The sequence below is a fragment of the Thunnus thynnus genome, chromosome 5 (assembly GCF_963924715.1).
Source record: "Thunnus thynnus chromosome 5, fThuThy2.1, whole genome shotgun sequence".
Taxonomy (NCBI): domain Eukaryota; kingdom Metazoa; phylum Chordata; class Actinopteri; order Scombriformes; family Scombridae; genus Thunnus; species Thunnus thynnus.
Window position 1 is genome coordinate 23,654,370 of NC_089521.1, and position 11,532 is coordinate 23,665,901.

An 11,532-nucleotide genomic window follows, 5' to 3' on the forward strand; every position below is an offset into this window, starting at 1 on the left:
TGAAATCAGCATCTGAAAATGTCTTTGAAATTTTGTCCTCTCTTTAAAACACTGAAACATGAAACATAAATGTGTCAAATGCATCGATTTAATTGCATGCCCTCCGACCTGTGTGTGTCTCTCTTTCACAGGAACAGACGCTACATCTTTGGTTGACCTGGGTTACAACCTCAGTGACCGTCACATAGATCTGATTGGGTTAATGCATCTTAAGTAAGAACAGGTTTAGCAAGATCAAACATGTCACTCATTCTTTACACAGCCTTGGTATTAAGAAAAGTGCTTTGCCAGATCTTAGACCAGTATGCTAATATTTCACTGCAACCACTTACTGTGTATCTTCTTTATTGGAGCTGCAGATATGATGATAATTCATAGAATTCAAGATAATCTAAATGAAGTATCATATGAGTGGTTCCTCATTTAAGCCATCACATCACCTCATGTGGGCCCACGCATTCTGTCAGTCACAAAGAACTTAACAAACCCTAAAAATACTCTTCTTTCTTTTCTTTATTTGTAATGTGTTTCATTTTAGCATCAGACTAATCTCAAGAGTTGTAGATATATTTGGAGATATTTAACCTTATTCTGTTCTATATTTTCCTGCTTCGTATTTCAAAACCAAACTCAAGTGTCAAAATAAGATACACTGTCAACATTATCTTGAGGCCAGGCATCCAAAGTAGAGCAAAACATCTGAGAGGAGGACACTTACAAACAAATGGGCTGTTTATGTCAGGTTTCTGTAAATTATTTTGAAGAGGTCTTTTGCCTTAGACAACAATGTTTAACTGGCCAGACCTGAAAGTCAAAGCCTTTCTATCTAATGAGATATTTATGGGACTGTTGTAAAAAAACGAAAAACTCTGAGCAGCATCACTTACATGGCTTTAGACCATAAAGATGCTCGGCATACTTTCCAGCATATCTCACTGCATGTGGCATGTGATTCCCCCCCCCCCCCCCCCCCCGATTTTAATAACACAGAATTTGATTCTGATTGCCCTGTATCAAATGTAATCCCGGTGAATTGCTGGGTATCAATTGGTCAACAAACCAATTAATTTTTTTCCCCGTCACAGCTGTTTTATATTTGTCGTGCTGTGTGACAGAGCAGCGGTGAATGTGTTGCCTAAATCGTCAATCCCTTTAACAAGCTTAGGAGCTTAAGGCGCTGTAACCCCTGCAACAGGAGCTCTCCGGCAAATCTGCTTTAATTAGAGAAGATGCTTCTTATTAAGTCCTGTTCATTGTTTGTATGTAGACCCATGTAAGAGTGCGATGACTTTCCACTTTCTTTGTCTCTCTTTGCACTCTTCTGTCTCTGTCTTGCAGAACATCTGTCCTTCAGTAGAAGCTCTCCTCTATTAATTATTAAAGGAAATTTTCCTATGTGAACCTTTGTGTTTTCAGCTGCACGGAAACAATAATGGAGCATGTCTCAAAGTCAGGCCACTGATTTGGAGACCCAGTTTTACAAACTTGAGGGAATTCTGCATTCAGCTATAGTGATTCCCAACTGCATCTATAATTAATACTCAGGAAGTGTAAATATATCCGGTTGAGTAGTGAACAGTGGCATACATTCAAGAGAATAAGTTTTACCTCTAGAGTTGTTTGATTTTTAGCAGGAAATTGCATTAATTGGGCTCTCTTTTCAGCACCTCAAGCCACAAACAGTAATGTAGTTGTAACTCTGGTTGCCAGGTTGGGTGAGTATATTTGCTGGAGTGTTAGCACGGTCTTAATCAAGTAGCGTGCTTTGCCTTTCATGTTTGCTCTACTTTTTATGTGCGGCTGCATGTTTACTTGGGCTCAGTGAACATGAAGCTGCTGTGCACGTGTAAACTGATTTAGCAGAGATGGTTAGATTTTTTTATGATGCAGGTTATGACTTCATGTAACCTACTGGGATATTTGCATATTGGAATATATGAGATAAAGAGATCCAGTGTTTGGCCCTGAAACATATTCCATTTCCCTCTAATTCCATTTGGGATATCTGATAATTGCTTGTTGCTTGGTACATTACTTGAGCAAAGAGACAAAATAAATCCACATTAAGGTGCATTCAAACAAATTTGGAGGGGATTCTTCCTCTAACAGGGCTCTTGTTTCTTTCAGTTTACACAGGAAATCTCTAGTCCAAACAAAGGCAGGAAAACAAACAAACAAGTGACTCGGTCAGAGGCTGATGGCTGAAGGCAAAGGCGGGACCTTGCAGTGGAGCAGCTGGACCTCTTGATCAGTCACCTGGCTGCTGTCCATACTTAAACACTGCTGACCAATTAGGGACCATTGGTCATCCCAGAGCCCCAAAAGGCACAACTTTACTCAGTCTGATGCCTTGATTTGTTGTTGGGCAGCTTGTCACAGATTGACAAATGGGATGACATTACTAAAACAAACAAGTTAATGCATGAGCTGGAGATACAATGAGTGAGTCAGATCCCGATTGGCTTCCACTGTTTCTGTAGAGTCCCCTAAAGAAATCTGGTAATAGACCCCACGGCCTACATAAACTGTTAAAATAACAATAGGGTATTGACATTTTGTTTGGCTTGTTGATCAGGCATTCTGTGAATACCAGACTCTTATAATTGATATGCCACATTTTAGCCTTTGTAGTCTCTAATTGGCTCTTGCTGTAGCTCTCCCAAAATAACTACAAACAGCCACTGAAACAAGAGAAGGCTTGTTTGCTTGCTGCATGCTAATTATGGAATTGTTACAGGGTAGAAGTATTGCCCAACCGCTCATGGCAGTGTCATGATATCTGCTGGCCTCCATCCCTGTTTCTCTTTTGGGGTTTGCTAGTATTATCATTGTTTGTTAATGGTCTACAGAGAGGAGGGAATCCTTCAACTATTTGGTGTGCGCTTTCATTTAAAGCACATTTGAGTAGCAAGAGAACATGCATTCTTTGTCCCCCTTCGGATAGAAACTGAAACTCTTGTGCTATAAATCTTTAAAGGAATAGTTGGGGGAAATAGCTAGCCTGGCCAAGAAAAGTACAGCACATAACCCTCTTTAAAACTCCAACTTGTTATTTTTACACTGCGGTTTTTGTATGGATTTAACAAACAAGATATAACACATTAATTAGTGAGTTTTGTACACAGCCATGCTAGCTGTTTCCCCCTTATTTCCTCTCTTAATGCTAAGCTAAGCTAACTGGCTGTTTCTCCAGCCTCATATTGACTGTACAGGCATGAGAGCGTGTATCAGCCTTTTCATTCTAACTCTTGGCAAGAAAGTGAATAAGCGTGTTTCCAAAAGTGTTGAACTATTCCTTGAAGCCATGCTTTATCTATTGAGGTTACACTAAAACACACATAAAATCTCAGTTCATGTTTGGTTGCGTTTCCTCTGTTCTTGCACACTTACAGGAGAAGCTCCTTTCAGCAGTTATTCAAAATTAATGTATTTTCCTGCTATTCTATCCACCATCTGCAATCATACTTCAACTTTTCTCCCCAACAGTCATTTGTGAAAGAGCTGCATCCTTGAAAATGTTTTCAAACAGAAGTTCCACTCTTTGATTTTGGTGTATCCTGAAGGAAGTTTACATATTCAATAATCCTGCTCCCTGAAGCATATATTGTTTAACGGAGTAGTATTTCCACCTTAAAATAAGGCTTGGTATGACCAAATTATGATGAAATAACTGTTATTAAAGTACATACCCCAAAAAAGTAAAGTCTAGCACTGATTTTACATACAAAACCAGGCTTTACACATGGTTACCTGTCATACAACCATCTAAACTCCATCAAAGCTAGTCAGGGGTGGTGCTTCTGCATCTCCTTACCATGACTTTGATGTTTTGCCAATTTGTATGGCTTTAAGTTGGGTCATTTCAGAAGGGAATGTGCACATGCAGGGGGAAAATCTAAGGGATTGCACTAGTTGATGGTATACAATGCTTTCCCAGTCCTAGGTTTGCTGACCGGGGTAGGTTTGTAGGCCTCCAGACAGGAAAACCAGGGAGCTGGGAAAAAGACAAACACTGAGAGTGTTCAAGCCATGCCACTAAACAGATTTGAGTTCAGTGAATTATCTTCCCTTTCCTGACACGGTTTGGCTGATGAGCTCTGCATCTTTGTTCGTCTGGGCGATCTTCCCTGCTGAATTTTTCACGTCCCTCTAAATGTTATGCCCCAAACATAAATTGTCAGAGGATCAGAGCCTGGTTTCCGTTGCTTTTTTCCATCTTTGTGTCCTCCCTCAGCCTTTCATTCTTATCCCAGACATTGCAACGCTTCTGCTATTAATTCCCCAGCGGTGAACTGAAGCTCCTTTAGGCATGCTGCATTCCCCGGGCTGCTCTTCTGTCGCCTGTGAGATAGCACAGAGCACACAACCTGCACTACTATTAAGATTCCTTATGTTACCCAGATAAGGGACATAAGAGGACCTCTGCTTTCTCTCTACTTTCATCCACTTTCTTTTTTGGCTCTATAATGTCTTCCTTCCTTCCTCTTCCCCTCTGTCTTCTCTAGGGATTCCTGATGCTTGCATAGTTGCTCCATCTCTCTCCCTGTCTTGAGTTTTCAGACGTTGCCCAATGAGAACTAGCTCACTGGCTCCAGTGTTTGGTTTCTGTATCACAGTTGTAGCACTTTGACACTGCTATTTGGCACCCCTGACTGCAACCAACACCTCCTTAGGGATTGCTCCCCCAGCAGTTATCCCCTTGTTAAAAGAAGTTGGGAAGACTGACATTATACTGTCGGCAATTTTTCCTGTACAGATACACTGAGTGTCTGATTGCATAATTGAAACTCCAGGGGAGAGACTGATGAAGAAATTATCACCTTTATACACTCAACACAAGCTTCAGAATTGCTGTGGTTGAGAGATGTCGCCTGGAAGCTATTTGTATAAATTCTTGCTCTGGTGTATATAATTCCTTTTCAGCATTATCCTCTCTTTACTTGGCAATGGGAACCATTTGCAAAGGGCCGACCCAGTGGATAGTGTCTGTTTCCCTCATAACAGGGGCTGTACATCTTCAACTGCAATCCTGTGCAGCTTTCAGCGGCACTAGGCTGTAATTTAATGTGTGCCTGTGGAATTCAGCGCCAGGTCATATTGCTTCAGTAAAATACCATCAACAGCTTTGTTCCGCCACAAAAAAATACATTAACAAAATGAGGTCAACCGCACTTCTGGGCGACACTTTACGCATAACACATTACTTTTTACAGACTTGTTAGAGGCTGAAAAAAAGCCAGATAACCAGATTTACAGTCCTGCTTGTAGTATCAGCACTTGCAGGCATAAGTTTCTTCATTTTACTTCAACTCGTGACACTCTGATTCATGGAATTTGCTCTGATGAAAGCTGTCTTTCCATGCAGGGTTTTTTTCATGTTCTTGTAGATCAGTATCCTGAGGATCGTCAACCTGGGGTTGCGCCAGTACAACTCTGTCGGCACCTCTGCAAGACGTGCTGATGGGGGAATGTGGTTTTTTTTTTTTTTTTTAGGGGGGGTTGTCTTGGAAAGGTAGTCTGAAGGTAGCAGCCTCTCAGAGGAATCTGCCCCATTCCCTAAATTCCTCACTATAGGCAACTTGTTTTGGAGGAACGTGTTTCAGTTGGAGATGCTTGTTTGTTGATGCCCAGCAGGAGTTTTTCTGCAACTCTCGAAAAGTAGAGGCCCTTGCTCTGCACCCCTTTCTATAATCGTTTAAATTCTGCTTTCTCCCTCCCTCCCTCCCCTCTTCAAACCTTCTGTCCCGTGGAAATGCACCATTGACAGATCTTTATCAGCAGACCCATCCCTGCATGGGCCCGCTGTTTGCCTTTGTTTTATTTCACCGACCAAGCGCTGAGCCAGGATGAGGGATTTGTGTGTGCTTCCCTCTGCAGCTCTTATGTGCAGTCCTAATGTGAAACTGGTGTAGTTGTGGTCCTGACAATCCTTTTCCACTCTACGAATGTTGCTCTGGATGATAATAACATGGGTCCGTGCCTGGGGGACAACGCAGTGTGGTCAGGGTCAGCCACAGATGGTTGTGCCTGTGGAGGATATAAACAGCGGAAATGTCAAAACAACCGTCGGACAAGTAAAGGGAGAGGGAGCAAAACACTGAGAAAGTGAGACAGAGAGGGGAGCAGAAAATGTGGCAATGAGCGAGAGTTAAAGACTGATGGAAACAGGCATTACAAAGGAGAAGACTCAGCTAAATATAGAAGACATGCAGAACTGCCCGCTTGTCCTTGATGGTGCGATTATATGGTGATGGTGAATGGAAAGTATGTTGAGCAGTATATAAAACACAAGGCTGTGGTCAGGAGGTGTCGCCTTTCATCCCCCTGGGCTGGGGACAAACAGGCCGGATGAGTCTCAAGAGAGGACCAATTCCACTCATCCAATCAGGCCTCAGACTACAAAAAAAATCTACATTACATTACCAGGAAAACATGGCCACCCAGGTTTCTGAAGGCTGGAACGGACAGTGAGAATAAAACGTGTTAATCCATCTCAGCTCTCTCTATTGGCAGCAACCACATGACACAGTATGTGAAGCCAACTGGTTGTTATTTCATTTTTCCGTCCTTTTTCCACCATTCACTGCTTGGTTCATTCCCTTTTGCTTGTTTTCACATGAATTTCCCTCAAATAATTGTTAACTAACATCATCAGAACACTGAAATAGGCCAAAATAAGCCACTTAAAGGATAATTACATTTTTACAACCTACAACAACATACTTACCAAAATAATTGCTGAGATATGGGAACATGGTGACATAAATGAAACTTCAATGGGGCAAAAAACACTAGCGGTCAGACAATCACACAGGTTGTACAGTATATAAATGGCAGTTTAATCAGATTATCTAAACCACTTTATTTGAATGAGCACGCCCAAAAACTGTTAAAAAAAAAAAAAACCCTCATTACACAGGAAAATTATATATGTGCACAAATATGGTGTAAAACTGAACAAGGAGGGCAGTCTGTAAACTGTGAGACGTATAATATTTTTCTCGTGTTTCTGAACCCATCTAAGTTATCATTATATCTCAGTAATTAACTTGGTGATAACAATGTTATTATTGATAGGAATGGCGGCTAAAACTACAAAAATAAGACCCAGTTTGTTAAAGACCAGAATTATCCTTTAAGAAGCTCATTAAAATGCAAACACGGGTCATTTTAGGTATTTTAACAAACAAACGATTGTGTTGTTTTTCTGAGGACAGTCTCTGCTTGAAAAAGAAAATAGTGCTTCTAAGCTGTTTGGTTCTTTCATAATGCTTGAGTGCCTTGCCCATTTTTGATGGTGGTGAATGCGGTGTCCTAAATGTGCTTTTGCCAACCAAACACTGACGACCAGACGCGTGATTTGAAGGAAGGAGCCCAGAACAGAGGCGGGTGACATTCTCTGTCTCTATGGCTGTCTGTCTGTTTCATATGCAATCACAAGCACAAGCACACACACACACAATTTGGCATCGAATGCATAACACGACCGTTTGCCTGTCAATCACCACTTTCCTAATTAGATGCTTTCTATCTGTGAATGTCATCTGGTTTCATTTGGGCGTCTTTGCTTTCAAAACGGTCTGTGTCTCTCACTTACTGAGAATTTAATGAGGTGGGGACAATGAAAGAAAGCTAGACCATGTGCACGGCTTCTGTGCTTTTCTTAATGATCGAGCCATTACGATTGACACAGCACATCATTACCATTTCCACTGTGTGATTTCTATTGTACATTGTGCTCGTTAAAAGTGTCACCAGAGATAATTTACTTCTTTAGCCTGAAAGAAACCAAACTGTGGCCTTTGAGGGATGGATCCATCTAATTAGCCAAAAAAGGACTTTCCCTTGAGGTCAGCTTCTAAAAACACACACTTAACCTTTTGAGATTTGGAAAATAATCCGACACCTGTGCCAGAGGATTACATGAATCTGATATCCAAGGAAACAATAGTTACCTTTTGATCCTGCATGTATCTCTGCGTGCGTTTGTGTGTCTAAATCCATGTAACCATGTTCCATTTTAAAGTGTATTTGGAGGGTATTGCATGTGGCTACACACACACACACACACACAAGAACACACACACAGACACACAGACACACATACACAGAGTCGAGGGTCACGCTGGACCATTAACAGCCAGTCTGCTGTGACGTTCAGACACAAACACTATTATAATATTTATGACTCATTCTCAAAAGCTGCCATGTGCAAGAAAATTAGATAAATGTTTTTGGGGAAATGACATGCGGGTGATTGTGACTGAGGAAACAGTGATGGATTGTGACTGCGTGATGAAATGCATCAATCAAATGCTGGTTTTAGTTTTTCCTGCGTTGTTTTTTCCATTACTCAGGGACTGCAGGATTTAACTTATCATTAAATCACTTTTGAATCATTTAGTACAGGAAGAGAATTTGATTTCTATTTGCATCAACTGAATTCAGAAAGTTAATTGTGACCTTCATGAAGGTGGCCTAATTATTTAATGTTTCACTCTGAAGATGAATGAAAATGACATGTTTCTTGTAATTTTTCTTAGTAAATGTCTGACCATGACAATAAGCCCCAGGTATGTCAGCACTCACATGATGAGCTGAATTTGAGTCTTTTTATGCTCCTTTCTTTAGGCAAACCTACAAAGTAAGATTTGCCTACTAAAAAATGTTGATAAAAAATAAAAAGGACATGAAGTGTTGAGACACAAAACGTAAAGAGAAGAATTGATTAGGATATAAAAGCAGCATTCCCAGTGTCTAACAAGTGCATGCAATAACGCCTAATGCAGAAACGCCTAGTTCTCAAGAAAAGTATAATTTGATATTGACTTTAGATAGTGTGTAATAAATCACTGGGTTCTTAAAAAAGAGGAAAATCAGGTTCTGTGAAAAATCCAACTTCATCTTAAGACAAGAACGTCAATACTGGATGATTCTGCAAAACCACAGATTATGCAACGTTTTAAAAGTTCTCACTGTCTACAGTATAGAGCCTTTACATACACCTTTACTTTCTGCATTGCTACTTACTGCATTGCGACTGAACTTTGGCATTGGATGTAAATTGTGAGGTTTAGATTTGTCCAATATCGATGGGATATTTGAATGTGGGCAAATTAGTTCATATTCTCTTCCTATTAATTAATTAATTTATTTATTTTTAATCCAATTTCATTTTGCTTTGATTGTTATGGGTTCAGTTTTTCACCACGTCGATGGCCAACATTGTATTGAAGAACAATAGACAGCACTTCTAAAAGCCTCATTGCAAAGTAGTCAGTGACTCAAATGTGCATATCTCAGCCTGTTTAAAAATGTGATTGTGTGTAGTCTATATTGGGCCTCATCTGCTTAGCAGGCCATTTAGAGGTCAGTTCAACTGTTGTATTCCTGTATGATCTAATAGATGTGTAACATAAAACCCTGGATTTCTACTCATATATTTAATTCACACCTAGAGTTACACATATGATGGTGGGTACAATGTCTTATATGTCCTCTAACAATTAAGGAAAATCACACATGCTTGCTAAAATCTTTGCTCTGCATTACTACATTACACACTGTGTAACTGTAGAATCACTGAAACACTAGGAGTCAGCGACCTTAAGGTTTTGTGTCATACAAAGATCATATAATAGAGGCAGTGGCCACTTGGAGATCAGTTATAGCAAAGTCTGAGAAGCTGTCAAGGGAACAAAAGGTCTTGCCACTCAGGTGGTGTAGCCTGACGTCTGTGTATACATCCCTGTCAACTGCTTATTTCTCCTATTTAAGTGCTTATCCATCAATTTAACCCAACACTCCTTCACTGTCTCCTGCACAATCAACCTGGTGTGGAGTGATCTGAGCAACAGCCGGGGGTAACAGAGAGTGTCATCGCCCTCCTTTCCCTGCTTCAGGCATCAGGCATTTGAGACACTCTGCTATGGATCATGTACACAGTCATACACAGACACACAAAAAGCTACACCTACACACATCCAGGGCAGGGGGGTGACGGTTGGACTGTCAAAGCTGTGTCCATCACTGCGGATATAGTCTGTCACCATCATAATGGGATGGGATTTGAAAATATGCCCGTGAGAGAGAAAAATAAGATGGAGGAAGGTTGTTTAAGTGCTCACAGTTTCTGCAGGCACTTTGTGATGTAGACAAATTATCCTCTTTCAGCCAGCACTGAAACTGCAATTGAGTTGGACAATGGGGCCGATCAGCCCAGTATGAAGATATAAATACAGGGTAAACTAGAAACATTATTCATTGTCAGGGCATACATATTGTTCTGTGTTATATTAGGCAACGGTTTATTCCAGAGAGTAAGCGCAGGCCAAGAGAGGATCACGCTGCAAAAAACATCCATCTTAAAAGAAGCACTTAATATAAAAAAAAGACATCTTATTCTTAAAAAGACATCTCTTGCATGAAGGGAAACTATTTTTAGACTAGAAGTTTTACTGTGAAACCATCATCAGGAAGAGTTTAGTGTCAGGAAAAAACAGCTAATAAATAGCAGGTGTGCATGCTGAATGCATCACTTAGGCTGATGATGTCACAGGCCTACACAGCTTGTAAAACATATCAACACAACATATACAGTACAGTCAACAATACACACAGAAAAACAACATACATTAACCTAAAAGGTTGGATGCTTAAAGTTTCATTAATCAATATTTTTATATCAAAAACTGGTATAATGACTATGCGAAATGAGTCCCTCGTAGTGAGAAACCCACAGAGTATTATTACCCAACTCTGCAATTCACCTCAGCTCTACGTTTTAGTGTCTTTCAGCTCATTGTTTTGGTTTTACGGTAACTTTACAGTTATAGTTCACTCTCATTAACCTCATGTCCAGCCACAGAAAGCAGACAAAGTTAGCAACTAGCTATTGGACACAGTGAAACAACAGAAGAACAGAAAGATTTTTCTTGGGAGTCGGTGACGTAGAAGAGATGGTTGCATTAAAGCTATAAATGGTACAGAATAAAACCTCTTGAATCTTGAATCTGAAAAAAATACTGTATATAGTGTATATATATATATATGTATACATATATATTTATATATATATATACATACACTAACCCTTCCCAGTGATAATCATGTCTTGACAGTTACTAAACTATACATAAAAGCTGACTCTTTCAATTTCAGCTATTCATGACTTCCCCTCAGGGCAGTTAAACTCTGCTGAACACAACAATAAGGTATCAGAGGAAAATGTGATGTGTTCCAGTCTGTTATTATGGTGATACCACAGTACAATGCCAGACAGATGTCATTGTGAATGAGACAAGCAATGACGAGTGGACTGAAGCTGTGTCATGAGTGACATAGTTTAAGAGACGTGAGTCACCCTGCAGACTGTTTCTTCACTGTTATTTCTCACACATAGTCATCAGACCACCTCCTTTGCCCAAGGAGGAGATGAGCAATATAGTCAGCAATATAGTTCTGGGCTGGAAGAGTAGAGGAGCTTGCGTGTGTGTGTGTGTGTAAATGTGAGGGAACAGAAGAGAATAGAGC